We start from the raw sequence: 15,751 nt of genomic DNA, 5'->3' as shown, positions 1-15,751 counted from the left end.
AAAAAAGCTGTGGTACATATACACAATGAAGTGCTATGCAGCTATAAGAAAGAAAGATCTCTTATCCTTTGAGATGACATGGAGGGACCAGGAAAGTGTCATCCTAAGTGAAACAAGCCAAACAGAAAGACAAGTATCATATGATCTCACTTATTTGTGGAATATAATGAACATAACAGTCTGAGGACTGGGGTAGTCCCAGAGACGTGGAAGTACAGACTGACAATCCCCAGAAGAGGGTGTGGTGGGGGAGAGATAAACCACAGAACTTATATGCATGTGTGCATGAACAATGGACATGGACAACAAAGCTGGGGGCGGGAAGGGAAGGAGAGGGGGAATCAGTGGGGGAAAAGGGAGAAACATCTGTAACAAAAATAAATTAATTAAATAAAAAAGAAAAAGAAAAGTATAAACACAAACAAGAAATGCTTGTCCTGTGTCAATCTGAAGACCACCTCAAAGCCTTTTGGAAAATAAAAAGACTAGAGATCTTTTTTTTTTATCCTCACCCGAGGACATTTTTCCATTTTTTGTTCAGGTAGAGTGGGAGGGAGAGAGAGGTACAGAGAGAGAGAGAGAAACATCGACGTGAAAGGGACACATCGAATGGCTGCCACCCGCACGACTGACCAGGGCCGGGGACAAACTGCAACCGAGGTACGTGCCCTTAGCAGGAACCGAACCCGGGTCTCTCTGGACTGCAGGCTGATGCTCTAACCGCTGAGCCAAACCGGCCAGGGCTCCTTTTTAAATTTATCATTATTGTTGAATGTGTTACAGATGTCCTCTCCTTGACCCCCCCCGCCTTCCTGTATTAATTTATTTTATTCACAAGAATAAAATCGGTTGCAGTTTGTCCCCGGCCCTGTTTGGGTTGTGTGGGTGGCAACCACTCGATGTGTCCCTTTTGCGTCGATGTTTCTCTCTTTCTCTCCCTCCCTCCCCACTCTATCTGAACAAAAAAATAAAAAATAAAAAAAAATTAGCCCTGGCCGGTTTGTCTCAGCGGTTAGAGCGTCGGCCTGCAGTCTGGAGAGACCCAGGTTCGGTTCCCGCTAAGGGCACGTACTTCGGTTGCAGTTTGTCCCCGGCCCTGGTTGGTTGTGCGGGTGGCGGCCACTCGATGTGTCCCTTTCACGTCGATGTTTCTCTCTCTCTCTCTCTCTCCCTCCCACTCTATCTGTACAAAAAATGTCCTCGGGTGAGGATAAAAAAAATAATAATAAAAAATAAAATAAAATAAAAAATAAAAAAATTAAATAAAAAGGAAAAATTTTTTTTAAAAACACCTAATACAATGCAGTAAGTCAAAAGGTTATAGAGCAGTGGTTCTCAACGTTCCTAATGCCGCGAGCCTTTAATACAGTTCCTCATGTTGTGGTGACCCCTCAACCATAAAATTATTTTCATTGCTACTTCATAACTGTAATTTTGCTACTGTTAAGTCTTAGGTGACCCTGTGAAAGGGTCGTTCGACCCCCAAAGGAGTCGTCCCACAGGTTGAGAACCACTGTTACAGAGCCTCACAAGTTTGGGTTCAAGCCTAGCTGTCATTTGTTCTTTCTGTAAAGTTTTAGTTTCCTTACCTGTACAACAAGAGCTACAATATCCATATACAGGAGAGTTGTAAGGACTGACAATATAAAGGGACCATTACAAGACCTGATACAAAATAGAAACTCAATAAAATATAGTGATAATGATAAAACTTTCCTTAAAAGAGGATTTAAAATCTATAGGCTATATTTACATGAATTTTGTTTCTAAACTAGAACAATAATATCATTTTTAAAATATTTTAATGCTATGCATGTAATAAGATAGAAAGAGGGAAAAAAAGGTTACCATGGATGAAAAAATAAAAAAAAATTAACCTCAGCAAGTTATTGTTTGATGCCATAATTAGGAAGGGAAAATGAAAGTCAGCAAAACACAGTTTTAGAAAAGTGGTTATTAGATTTTCTTCTTTCCACTGCAGAAAAAGTCCTTCCTGTTGAAGAAGGCAGTGAAATTTTATCACAGCTATTGCTATTCATAAATCTTATATCTATTTTAATTCAATCTGGCCCTAGCCTCTGAGTCGCTGCACCACAATTTGATTACTATAACCATACTTTTTAACTGCTGTCAGGAAAGACAGCGCCTTATACAAACATCTGCCGGAACACATGCCTGCGTTCTCCAGCACCAGCCTTAAATCACACCCTGGTGATGAATCTTTATCTGACACTAATACTTTTTAACTTCATACAGACAATTAAAATGAATTGTAGCTAAATGTACATATAACAAATCAATTTAATCTTTGGTTGTATAGTAGCACATTTTGCAAATTTCCTAAACTTACTTTCTTACATGTATCTTTTCTCTGTGTTAAAACTTCAATTTAACAGAAAGGAGTGGAGATATCAATAAAACACAACTCTTATGATACTGCCATGTAGTTGCAAGCCTCAAAGAACAATGACATTTGAAATTTATCAACTGCCATTAAAAAAAACTTCCAAATTTACGTATGGCAAGTGCCATAGTGGGCTTCATTCTATTCTAAGAGTGACCAAAGCTGAGTCTCTGCCCTCCAGGGATTATTAATATAATAAAAATCCAGACAAACCTACCTAAGATAACAAACTAGATGAACATCATTGCTGCCTCCAGGATCCCAACAGACTTCTCTGTGGATCTCTACTACAGTACCTATCACATTTACACTACAGTAAGTTGTTCATGTTCCTCTGTTCAATCAGATGCACCTGAAGTCATGGACCACCATCACAGTTCCCAACACAGGGCACAACTCTGACTGTCAAGCGTGGGTCCTCCACTTGGCTATTTGGCTATTTGGCCATTCTTATCATCAAATTCCTCCATGGCAGTTATTCCTACCTTTTTCATTAATGCCTAGTATAGAGCTGGTAAGTAATAAACATTTGAAATGAACCAGTACACTGTGGGAGCTTAGGAAATAATGTATGGGATGGACAGATGAATGGATAGATGGATGAACAGACAGACCAACAAATCCAGTCTGCACAACAGGAAGGTCACTGGGGGGGGAAAAAATTTGTGGGACATACACTAGATTCTTTGTGTAAAGCATTTCCCCCTTCACCAGGCCCAATCTCTTATTTCTTTTTTACATGTAAGAAAATTGAAGCTTACAAGATGCAAACTCACCGAAAAGACACAACTGATAGAATCTAAACCAGTCTATCATGGGTAAAGAGATAATCCTTTCAGTTTTAAATTCTGAAATCTTCAATTATTAAGTGTTTTGTTTTCTCCTAAACAATGGCTGTAAATCTTCAAGCAAGTCACTTTCTTTTTCTCTTTCTGAGCCCTCCGTTTCCATATCTGTGAAATGGCGATAACACTCCCTACATCAAAGTTTTGTTATGATCAATTAAAACAGAATGGTGTCGCCCTGACAGTGTTGCTCAGTGGTTGGGCATTGACCCATGCACCAAGAGGTCGCTGGTTCGATTCCCAGTCAGGGCACATGCCCAGGTTGTGGGCTCAATCTCCAGTGTGGGGGCGTGCAGGAGGCTGCCATTTGATGTTCTCTCTCACTGATGTTTCCATCTCTCTCCCTATCCCTTCCTCTATAAATAATCAATTTAAAAAAAAAAGAGCCCTGACCGGTTTGGCTCAGCGGTTAGAGCATCAGCCTGTGGACCAAAGAGTAACAGGTTCAATTCCGGGCAAGGGCACATACTTCAGTGGCAGTTCAGTCCCCGGCCCTGGTCAGGGTCGCACGGGAGGCAACCAACTGATGTGTGTTTCTCTCTCATCAATGTTTCTCTCTCTCTCTCTCCTCCCCCTCCCCCCTCCAACTCTATCTAAAAATAAATGAAAAAAAATCCTCTAGTGAAGGTTATGAAAAAAGAGAGAGAGAGGAGAGAGAGAGAGAATAGTGCCAACACACATGCAGAAGATCAACACTTTTTTAAAAAAGCTTTCCTCTATTGACTTTGAGAGAGAGAGTGGAAGGGAGAGAGAGAGAAACATCGATGAGAGAGAACATCAATTGGCTGCCTCCTTCATGCTCCCCACATCAGGCCCACACCCTGCACAAGCGCCCCAACCAGGAATCGAACCAGTGACCTCTTGGTGCCTGGGTTGATGCTCAACCACTGAGCCACACCAGCCAAGCAGAAGATCAACTGTTTAAGAGCTCAACTGTTCCCACCTATAATCTTCTACATGTGGCAGATGTCACCTCCCCAATCACAAAACTATAGAACCTTAAAGCCAAAAGGAATTCAAGAGGCCATCTAAGCCAAGTTCTTCATTTTATTTGTTTTTGTTTTTTTTATCCTCACCTGAGGACATTTTTCCATTTTTTGTTCAGATAGAGCAGGAGGGAGAGAGAGAAAGAGAGAGAGAAAGAAACATCGTTGTGAAGGGACACATCGAGTGGCTGCCACCCGCACGACCAACCAGGGCCGGGGACAAACTGCAACCGAGGTACATGCCCTTAGCGGGAACCGAACCTGGGTCTCTCTGTACCGCAGGCCGACACTCTAACCGCTGAGCCAAACCGGCCAGGGCAAGTTCTTCATTTTAAACATGCAAAAACCAAGGCTCAGAGATGGAAATTGACTTGCCCCAGACCCTATGGCATGGCCTGGGCTAAAACTCACATCTTCTGATGCCATATACATGTTTTTTCTAGCACATGGTCTTCCAGTCCTGGAACTCAAGTTTCCATTTTGTAAATATGAATGTCATTAAGAATAAAAATAAAAATTCTTGAGAATTAGAACACTTAGATTCTACACCTAGCTAGGTGACCCTAAGCTGTCATTTGATTTCTCTGGTTAGTTGTTTTCAAGATAGTACAAGCAGGGCCTAGTACTTTTAGGACTAGAAAATCTCTCTACTTCAAATTATGCAGAGCAAGATGGCCCAGATAAGGTGGCTCAGGGTAAAATCCCACCATTCCCAGTCCCCACCACACCTAAGGGATTGTGTCCCAGCTTTTCCCTCGGACTTCAGTGCTTGAAATGCATTCCAATCAGATTTAAACACTAATCGGGTCATTAATTAGCTAGGAAGAGGGTAGCACTACAAAGTAATCTTGTTATAACAAAAATATGTCCATGTTTTACCTCTTAGTACTCTAACCTCCAAGAATTAAAATCAATATATTTTCGTAAATGACACCTGACATCTGCCTCATGTACAATTACTCCCTCACCCAGCAGACGTGGCTCAGTTGGTTAAACAGTTGTCCTGTACACCGAAGGATTACTGGTTCGATTCCCAGTCAGGGCACATACCTGGGTTGAGGGTTTGGTCCCCTGGTTGAGGCATGTGAGGAGGGCAACTGATAGATGTGTCTCTCTGTCTCTGTCTTCCCCACACGCTATCTAAGCATGTCTTCGGGTAAGTATTAAAAGTAACTCATGCCCTGGCCGGTTTGGCTCAGTGGTTAGAGCATCAGCCTGCAGTCCCGGGAGACCCGGGTTCGGTTCCCGCTAAGGGCATGTACCTCGGTTGCAGTTTGTCCCCGGCCCTGGTTGGTCGTGCGGGTGGCAGCCACTCGATGTGTCCCTTTCACGTCGATGTTTCTCTCTCTCTCTCTTCCTCTCTCTCCCTCCCACTCTACCTGAACAAAAAAATGGAAAAATGTCCTCGGGTGAGGATAAAAATAAATAAATAAATAAATAAAAATAACTCATTAGCCCTGAGAGGTTTGGCTCAGCAGTTAGAGCACTGGCCAGCAGACCAAAAAGGCACGGGTTCGATTCCAGTCAAGGGTACTTACCTTGGTTGCAGGATCGATCCCCGGCCCTGGTTGGGGTTGTGCTGGAGGCAACCAGTCGATGTGTGTCTCTCACATAAATGTCTCTGTCTCCGTGTCTGTCTGTCTGTCTGTCTGTCTGTCTCTCTCTCTCTCTCCTCCCTCCCATTCTATCTGAAGATAAATGGAAAAATATCCTTGGGTTAGGATTTAAAAATAAAATAATTCATTAGCCCTGGATGGTTAGAGCATCGACCAGTGGTCTCAGGTTTGATTCCCAGTCAAAGGCATGTACCTGGGTTGCAGGTTCAATCCCCAGCCCACTGGAGTTATGTGGGAGACAACCAATTGCTGTGTCTCTCTCACACTGATGTTTCTGTCTCTCTCTCTCTCACTCCCCACCTCCACCCCCTTCTTCCATTCTATGTAAGAAGCAATGGAAAAATATCCTCAGATGAGAAGAAAAACTCACCTCATTAAATAAATACATAAATACAATTACTCTCTCATTTTTTTCCTCTTAATGGCCTGAGCTGTGTTGGGCATCTGAGAGTACAGCCTGTTTCAGAGAAGAGGTGACTGAGCTCCGGGGTAATTCCTTAGCCAGAGTTCCAAAGCTGGTTGTAAAGTGGGAACAAAGAGGCTCCTGCCTCCCAGCCCACTCTCATCTCAGAGACCACTGCCTCAAGATGCCCAAATACAAACCAAACAAGCAGGGTGCACTGTCCTTCTCCACCCAAAAGAGATTATGTGTAGTGTCATCAAGGACATGGTAACAGGTTGTGATCTGTGGTCAGCAGGCCCAAACCAGCCCACGATGGCAATGTCTGCCTCATCCTTGGCCCTCTTTCAGTACTTCCTAATTCAGGTATCATCATCCATCCACTTCCACAAGCCAGAATCTTATCATCAAACTGTTCTTGAGCCCCTTTCTCCCCTATTCCCCGGAATATAATCCATCAAGTCCTACCACTTTCACCTACTAAATATCTCTTGAATTCATTTATTGTCTCCTTCACCAGTAAGTAAGCTGAAGTTACCATCTCTCTTACCCAGACCACTACAAAAAGTTTCTTGATTGGTCTCTTTCCTCACAAACCTCTCTGGTGTATTCTCTTCAGCATGGCTCCAGTGATCTTTTCAAAAGACAAATCTGATTCCCTTATCTCGTTTAAGCGTTCAAGGCTTTCCAATGCTCTTAGGTTGAAGAGGACACTTCTACCAGCCATACCTGGTTTTATAACAGAGTAAAATGCTTGGGTCTCTCTGACTCTATCTTAATTCTAGCCTGCGTTTTCCCCATGGCTTTCACGCAAATAGCTCCTGATGTAGGGATGCTAATCACTAGAGGGATTCTGTTGAGGACTGAGTTTTTGGAAAAACAGCCCCTTGCCAGGGGGGCTGTCCAAGAGAGGTGAGGATATCTAAGAAATTATGTTTGTTTATAAAAGACTTGTAGGAACCTCAAAACAGGACTCAGATTAACAGGGTGTCAATGAATAGGGAATGAAGAGATTTAGAGATTTCTGCTCTTTTCTGGGTCCCTGTTGGTGCCCAGATGTCAATCACTGCTTGCCCCTCCCATTCTCCCTTCCCTTGAAACCTGAATGCTGAGCCCTTAGAAGATGGATTTGAGGAAGCCCTAACGCCCCCCATCTTCTCAACCTTTCTTTACTCCAACTATGATATTTTGAATACTGGCCTTTGAAGCATCAGGCACATAGACCTTGAACCAGTAACATTCTGTCCCTGCAGATTCACCTTGCACCACACTCTACATCACCCTTGGGTCTCCAGTCACATAGTCTCTTTCAGTTCTTCAAAACTGCCAAGCTCCCACCTGGTCACTTTTGCTCAGTGGTTAGAGCATCAGCCCACATACCAATGAGTCGCAGGTTTGATTCCAGTCAAGGGCATGTACCTGGGTTGTGGTTCGTTCCCAGCTCAGGTCTGGTCATGCAGGAGGCAACCAGTCAATGTGTCTCACATCAATGTTTCTCTCTCTCTCCCTCTCTCTCTCTCCCTCCCTCCCACTCTGATGATAAATGGAAAAATATCCTCGAGTGAAGATTTAAAAACAAAAAACAAAAACAAAAAAAACTGCCAAGCTCCCCCTTGCCTCAGGCCCTCTTCATCTAGTTAACTCTCACTCATCCATCAGCTCTCAGATCAAGAGTCACTTTCACAGGGACATTATCCCTGACTCCCCCCACTAATTTTAGATGCCCTATGATGATGCTCTCAAAGCCCTAAGTACCTCTCCCTGAACTTGGTAAGTAATTAGTTGATTACACTATAGTTGCAATTTCACATTTAGTGTGGTTATTCACATAACATCTACCTGACAAGAGAAGAAGCTCCATGGGGTCAGAAACCAGGTCAGTTTTTGCTCACCACTATATATAGATTTTACTTAACAGTACCTGGTACATAGTAGGCCCTCACTAAATATGAAGTAAATAAATAGCAAGGTGGTAAAAGAAATGTCATAAATCTCTCAGTGCTCACTTCGGCAGCACATATACTAAAATTGGAACGATACAGAGAAGATTACCATGGCCCCTGCGCAAGGATGACATGCAAATTCGTGAAGCGTTCCATATAAAATAAATAAATAAAATAAATAAAAATAAATCTCTCAGAATTGGTAATGTACCAGGCACTTTGCTATCTATACATTTCCCATTTTCATTAAATCCTCACAACAATATTTTAATGTGTTATGGTAGGTAGCTAGATAAAGCAAGGAAGCAAAGAGAATCAAAACTGGACATTATTGAGCCTAATGGGCTGTGGAGTATGAGCCTGTTTACTTGCCCTGCCTAGAATTAATACCCTTCCCCTCCCCCAATGTGGGGAGCAGTCTGCCCTCCCACACAAGATTGTGTATGTGGGGAGGAAGTAAGCACACATGCAATATAAGTCAAAATGGCACAGGGGTAGGTGCTTGACCTTGACCATAGAGGCCTGTCAATCTAACCTGGGAAAAGAATCATTGGCTAGGGGGTGGATCCATCAGAAGCCTACAAAAGCTTGGGAAGTTGATTGGTTATTTTGATACTGGTCCTGGCTACAACTCCCTTTCCCTCTCTCCCACCTGTTAAAGAGCTTGCCCCATTACTTCCCTGCCTTCCTGCCCAGGAACATATGGCCATGTGGGTCTAGGCTCCCTGGGGCCTGCAGACCATGTGGACTCCAAATGACTAAGATTTAATAAGAAACAGAAACTCTGGACACTGGCCTTTGTTTTGGCCTTGCTGAAGACATGATTGGGTTTTTTCCATGGAGGGATAGACTTGAGATGGGACATCGGGAACTCCTTTGATTTTGCATCACAAATAAATCTCCTGTGGGTGGAAGTCCTGGGAATGCTTTCCTTGAGATCTCATAGAAGAACCTGATTTCCACCAGCAACGTAAGTATCATTAACCTTTTATAGATGTGAAAACAGGCTCAAAGAAACAAAGTGATTTGCCCAATATCACAATGTGAATAAATGGCAAAATTGGAATTCTAATCCAAGTCTGACAAACATGTTCTTCCCACTGCAAAATTCTGCCTTCCTTTGAAAAGGCTATAAAGTCAATAGTGAATTCTACCTCGGAGGGGAATTTCTAGACAACTCCACAAGCAGAGGAAGCCACCACAGACTGTCAGTGTTTAGAACAAACTACAGAAATGAGGTCTAGACAGAGGAGCTCAGAAGAAGCTAGTTTTAAGAACTCAACCTGAGAATTTAATTTCAGAGCAGGATGCTGAAAACAGTCTTCTATAAATTCATTTTGAATACCATTCAGACAAAAACCCAGTCTACCTTTGGGATTTTCAATATAATGTCAGTTACAGGAAGAGGAGTACATTAATACAATGGTAAAGGGGAAATAATCTCACTAAAAGATGTTTTCATACTAATGAATTTGGTCCTAATGTGTAAAAAGGTAGTAAATTTCTAAAAAAAGAGAGTGAGTTTCTAGTATCTTCTTTTAGAACAGACTTAAATAAAAACTGGTCTTGAAAGGAAGACTAACAAAATACAGTCACAGAGATAAGCTGCCAAGAGAATAACAGCTAAAACGGTGCATTATTCAGTTTAAAAAAAAGGTATGTAGAATGAAGCCAATGGAAGAGTGAGACAAATAGCCTCTCATTCAAAGCACAGTTTCCTTAGATCTCTCTCTCTCTCTCTCTCTCTCTCTCTCTCTCTCTCTCTCAGCAAGTGAACTGAGCAAGTGAACTAAGCAAGTGAACCTAAAAAGCACTCTTGTTCAAAAGAAGGGGATGAGGGGAATGAGATTACTATGCAGATTATTATGCAGCCAATTTCTCATCCACTTGAGGGTGGGGGACAATGACCAACTCAAAGCATTTAGAGGAAAGAAGCAAGCTCTAACTCCAGAAAGCCCTTAGGCTCAAGGCCACACTCCCACTCAGGCAGCAATAAGCAAAAGCTGATTGTCTAGAAATATATATATATTTTATATATTATATATATTTTATATAAAATATAATATATAATATATATATTAAAAAATATATATTTTTTTAATCTTCACCCAAAGATATTTTTCCATTTATCTTCAGATAGATGGAAGAGAGAGAGAAACATTAACGTGAAAGGGACACATCGACTGGTTGCCTCCCACATGACCCCAACCAGGGCCAGGGATGAACCGCAGCGGAGGTATATGCCCTTGACCGGAATTGAACCTGCAACTCATTGATCCACAGGTCAAACCGCTGAACCAAACCGGCCAGGGCAGGTTATAATTTTTTAGAAGAAATCCTGAAGCTAAAGTAGCTTAACATATTAGAGGGGACCATTCCCATGATAATAGCAAATATTCCAAGTTCAAATTTTTCTTCAAAAGGCAATTTCTTAAACATGATTTCAATTCGCTGACATTTTCTGCGTTTGCAATATTTCTCAGTGGCTTCATGTTTTTCTGCAAAGTTTTAAGTGACTTTCTTTGAAGAGAGCTATTTAATGCCAATGATTGTAGAAAACATTTGTTCATAATTATCCAGACATAGACTGGAACAATGCTGAAACAAGAGCAGCATGCAAAAATGTATTTAAGGACTATCATCCCAAAATGCTGCTAAAAGCTATTAACCAGTATGTGTTAATTGCCACAGCATTCATATTAATTTTCACTTCAGGCTCGACATTGTGGAATATTTCCCCTGATACATTTTAAACAAAGTTTAATTTAAGGAACTGCTTCTATCAACACTTATGAAAATTAACAGCCAAGCAATTAGCACTCATGAATTATCCCTTCCCCCATGCTCTCTGCAGCTTCCCGGTTAAAACAGTTCCTAACAGAGAAATGGTTACTTTCTAACAAGTTAACATCATCAAAATCAGTTGTCTATGTGAACCAGAAATGGTTCTGCCTTTTTAAGCACTTGTCAAGGCAAACATTCTCCTTACATTTAGAGTAGAATTTAACTAAGTCAAATAAGAAAGATATTTAACATTTTAGTAAACTGGCAAGCAATTACTAATATGGAACTACTTCTCACCTGATATTAAAAAAAAAAAAAGCCACTGCCAAGGAAATAAACAAAGGAAGTAATTACTTGTCTTACTCTCCCATTTAAAGTTAAAGGCCAAACCCCACTAGACTCCCTGGACTTCAACAGACAAACCACCTTCCTCCAGTCTGCTACACATCTTATTTCACCAAGCTACTCTGAACTCCTGGTTTTAAGAGAACATTTTCTCTCACTCTATCCTGTCAACAATCTAATTAATGGGAGAGAGAGTATCACTGGACCCCACCCTTTACAGAGACTGAGAAAGAAAAAGGCAGAAGTGTGGATATTTGTTGAGTGATTCCTATGGCTACATGTCTTGCTAAACAGGTCTTATTTTAATTAAAATTCATGAGGAAGATACAGTTACCATCTCATTCCACATGTGAGAACTGGAGCTTCCAAAGTGAAGTAAGTAGCCTGAGGTCACACTGTAAGTGGAGGAGTCAGGATTCAAACTCAACTCTTACCACAAAATAGGTCTGCTTACAATCTAAATTATACTGTTTCTCATTGTGCTAGGTGCTTCATCCTATAGCATTATCCTTCTTGATTATCTCATCAGCCTGTGAGGAAGGAACTCTATTTTCATAGGCAAAGAAACCGAAGTGTGTCGAGGTGACAAAAACCTGAGATGACACAACTGGTAATCAGTATCATTCTTTGTTAGTAACTGTATTGACAGGAAATGGGCATATGAATTTCTGACGGTCTATTGATAATATTTGCAAACTCAGTTTAACCAAAATAGTGATGACTAATTAGCAAAAGCTTCTCAAGTGATAAAGCATGGAAAGGAAAGGGTTAGATACTTAAAACAGGACTTCATTTGAAACAATTGGAGGCACAGGGCAGAAATCCATATATTAGGGGCACTTAAATCAGTGCTGAATGCTTATTGCCTATCCATAAAGCCCACTCCCTTAGCACCTCAAAGCAGCTCCTGGTCATACCCAACTTTCCCATATACGTACAATGAAGGCAGGCCTGGCACGAGAGAGTTCTGATAGTCTCAACCTCTAGAACAGAGGTTTTGTTTTGTTAATGAAGCTATTCAGAGGTCGTGTTTTCAATAAGCCTGAAGAATGCGGCAGATGGTTGAGCAGGGTTTTGCCTTATCCAACTAAGCATTCCCTAAAACCATTTGCAATCTATCTTCAACTTTTTCAAGTGATTGATAAACAGACTTAATCATAATCTATAACTCTATGGTAACATCACCAATTTGCCAAAGAAATAATATAAACATAATAAATTTGATCAAAAACATCAAAATTACAACAAAGCACATGTCTAAGTACAACCTTTTCCTCTCAATTGTATGCCTTCAAGGAATTAATCAAAATTAAAATAAAATCATTAACCAGCTATGGAAATCAAAAATTATTTGAAAGTATTTGCTTTAATTTAGCACAACAGCTGACAGATACTAACCCTCAGAATCACTACAACCAACAACAATCCAGTTTGCACATATCGGCAGAACTAGATGTGCTTGCTTAACCACAATGTAACAGTAAAGCCATATCAAAAATAAAACCCTTTTTTCAAATCTAATGCTAGCTTAATCTTAAAGAGGATTTCACTGCAGTTAGTCTCTTGAGGAAATACATAATTAAGTAGTTTTTTAGCATATTTAATTAGACCCCAAACTCTTCCCTGTCCCCTTCTCTCCCCAATTATGTACCATTTGCCCAAGAGACCTAAGCAACTCAGTTAATTATGTAAATAAGGCAAGCGTTATTCCCAAGAAAAGCATTGTGAATATTTGTGGAGGAAAAAAAAGCTACATATTTCAGTGGCTTTAACAAACCTTTGAAAAATTCATGGGAAAACCTTTCATTTGAGGCAAAAAGCATGGAGTTCAATGACAAGACCGTGAATCATTAAAAAAGGACATTCATTTCACTTCTTAAATATGAGCTGAATAAAAATAAAATAATTTTAAGTTACAACAGCAACAAAAATTTAGTGCTGAACGTCAAATGATTTATGGGAAGAATCAATCTGGAAATTATTAAAGTAGACTCTCACAGAAAAGGCTTTATTATCAAGGGGTTGACATGATCTTAACTCCAGAGGCAGCCATGGTGCTGTTATAACTACTACAATCCCATTATTATGCAATCACAAAATGCTAATTTGATCATTTTGAGGTGTTATTTGACTAGTCATTTTAATTTCTAGGTTACAAAAAGGCTTGACTCAAGTATAATTCTCTATTAATCATTGAGATGTCATTGAATATCATATTGATGCATTTCACAAAGATAAAGAAAGACTAATTTAATATGTACAGTACAATATCCTTCAAATATTAGCCACTTTCATTACATACCTGCCAAATGCATCAATATTAAATAATAGATGAGAACAAGGGTTTAATTGTATTTTAGCAATTGTAATATGTAGGATAATAATAAAATAGCATCTCATCACAAGATAGACTTGTATAAATCTTTCTTAATCAATGTGTAATGGTGACTGCTCCACATTCCTTGTTGATTACAAAGAGACTTGATAAGACAAAAGCATCAAGACTCTTAAGTGTAAACAAATATCTAATTCCTTTGTGACTAAGGAAATGACTTTGTTACATTTTTAAAAAATGTATCCTTCTTACTTAAAAAGTTAAGATATATACCAAGCACAGATCACAACTTTCTGAGAAATTCAAACCTAAGTATTTAAAAAAGAGTCTAATGGTATGATGAGAATTCTAGAATATAATATTTTAAAAGATCTATGCTATTTTCTTGGCATCCAAGCATTATCACATATTAATTATTCCAGCAATTACATCCTCAAACAATGAGATGGTTTCAGGCAATGGAAGCAAATAAACAACTATTTAACCTAAATCAGTAACTTCTCACATATCTAAATGAATCAACTGAAGTATTTAAGAAAAAAATCCTCTATAGTCCACCTTGCCATTTTCTGGAGGCTGACATTCTTGTCCCCTAGGGGGACCCTTCCTTCTCTTCGTTGCATTCCACAAGGAGAAATAGGAGAAGGCAACAGGGGAAGGCTTAAAGAGCAACTTTACATCAATACAATCTCTAATTTACTAAAAAGGACTTTCAGATGTTTTTGAAGGAAACTCTGAGCATATTAGTATATTTATGTTATCTATGAATTTTGTTTACAGTTGTTATCCTTCCCCACTAACATCAATAACCTCACACGCCGATGACCATATATGCTCACTTAAGCCTATGGAAACATGCTGCACTGTATGAGGTAAAAGTGTTTTGAAGAGAAAACATCTTGTTCAAAGATGACAACTGACAGAAGCAGCACATAACCAAAATTTGAATATGAAAAATGCCAACAAAAGCAAAAGAGCTGTATGTTTATTAATTGCAATGGTGTTGAAATAAGACAAATTGTACACAACCCCTCCAGGCAACAAGCTATCACTCAGCACCCCTACACCACTGCCAGACAGCAAACATAATGGCAATAAAATATAAAAATCAACTGCTACCGTCTTCCTGAATGAGGCCCAGCTCAGCACAGAAACACAGAATGGCAGGGAATTGGAGGGGAGAGGGGATTACACATGGAACTGTACTCCACCTAATATAGTGGCCATTTTCTAAAAGGAAAATAAACTGATGTTACAACTGCAAACTGTTATAAAAAAAAAAAAAAAAAAATAGTCCCCTGCATAGCAAGTGTCAAACAAGATTGCCTACAATGAAATACTGACAAGCAAAGTAATGGCCTAGAACTCTGAAATGAAGCTCTAACCTTAATAATTTCTGCAGTTATAATAAAGAATCAGACAAGACAATGCTGCCTTCCAGAATCACTTTCAAGGCTTTCCCAACACAATTAGATCTTGATTAATCGCAACCCAACTAACCCAAACCCTCAAGTACACTTAGGGAAATAAAAAAAGAAAAAACAAAACAGCCCCAGCCAGTGTGGTTCAGTAGATTGGGTGTCCCATGGACTCAGAGGTCTTGGTTCGATTCCAAATCAGGGCATATGCCAGGGTTACAGGCTCGATGCCCAGTAGGGGGTGAGCAGGAGGTAGCCAATCAATCTCTCTCTCTTTCTATCTCTCCCTTCCTCTCTCTCTCTCTCTCTTTTTTTTTTAATTTTTTTTTTCTTTATTGATTTGAGAGAGAGAGAGAGGAAGGGAGAGACAGAAACATCGATGAGAGAGAATATCGACTGGCTGCCTCCTGCATGCCATAGGGATTTGGCTTGCAAAGGGCAACCTCTTGGTGTGTGGGTCGACACTCAACCACTGAGCAACACCAGCTGGGACCCCTTCCTCTCTAAAAAAAAAAATCAATGAAACCATATTTTAAAAATCAAACAAACACATATCTCAGGACTGGCTTTGTTTTAATCCTTTTACACATATTACTATGGAAACAACTTTAAACTCAATTCAGACCTTTTTACATCCTCGGACTTAGAAAAATGTCAGTGACATTCTACAATTAC

General features: G+C 40.1%; 1 protein-coding gene and 1 non-coding gene across 19 annotated transcripts in view; one reads left to right on the top strand and one right to left on the bottom strand.

Annotated features, from left to right (window-relative positions):
• The window catches only part of MAPKAP1 (MAPK associated protein 1), a 236,174-nt gene that overhangs the window by 177,368 nt on the left and 43,055 nt on the right, over nt 1-15,751 (bottom strand). The gene's annotated exons all lie outside the window — the stretch shown is intronic.
• On the top strand, nt 8,250-8,356 carry LOC118630411. The gene has a single exon (XR_004959633.1). It is a non-coding gene; the product is annotated as a U6 spliceosomal RNA (small nuclear RNA).

This window comes from Molossus molossus, unplaced genomic scaffold (genome assembly GCF_014108415.1).
Source record: "Molossus molossus isolate mMolMol1 unplaced genomic scaffold, mMolMol1.p scaffold_m16_p_14, whole genome shotgun sequence".
Taxonomy (NCBI): Eukaryota; Metazoa; Chordata; class Mammalia; order Chiroptera; family Molossidae; genus Molossus; species Molossus molossus.
The sequence above is the reverse complement of the archived record's forward strand: the minus strand, read 5'-3'. Positions and strand labels throughout refer to the sequence as shown.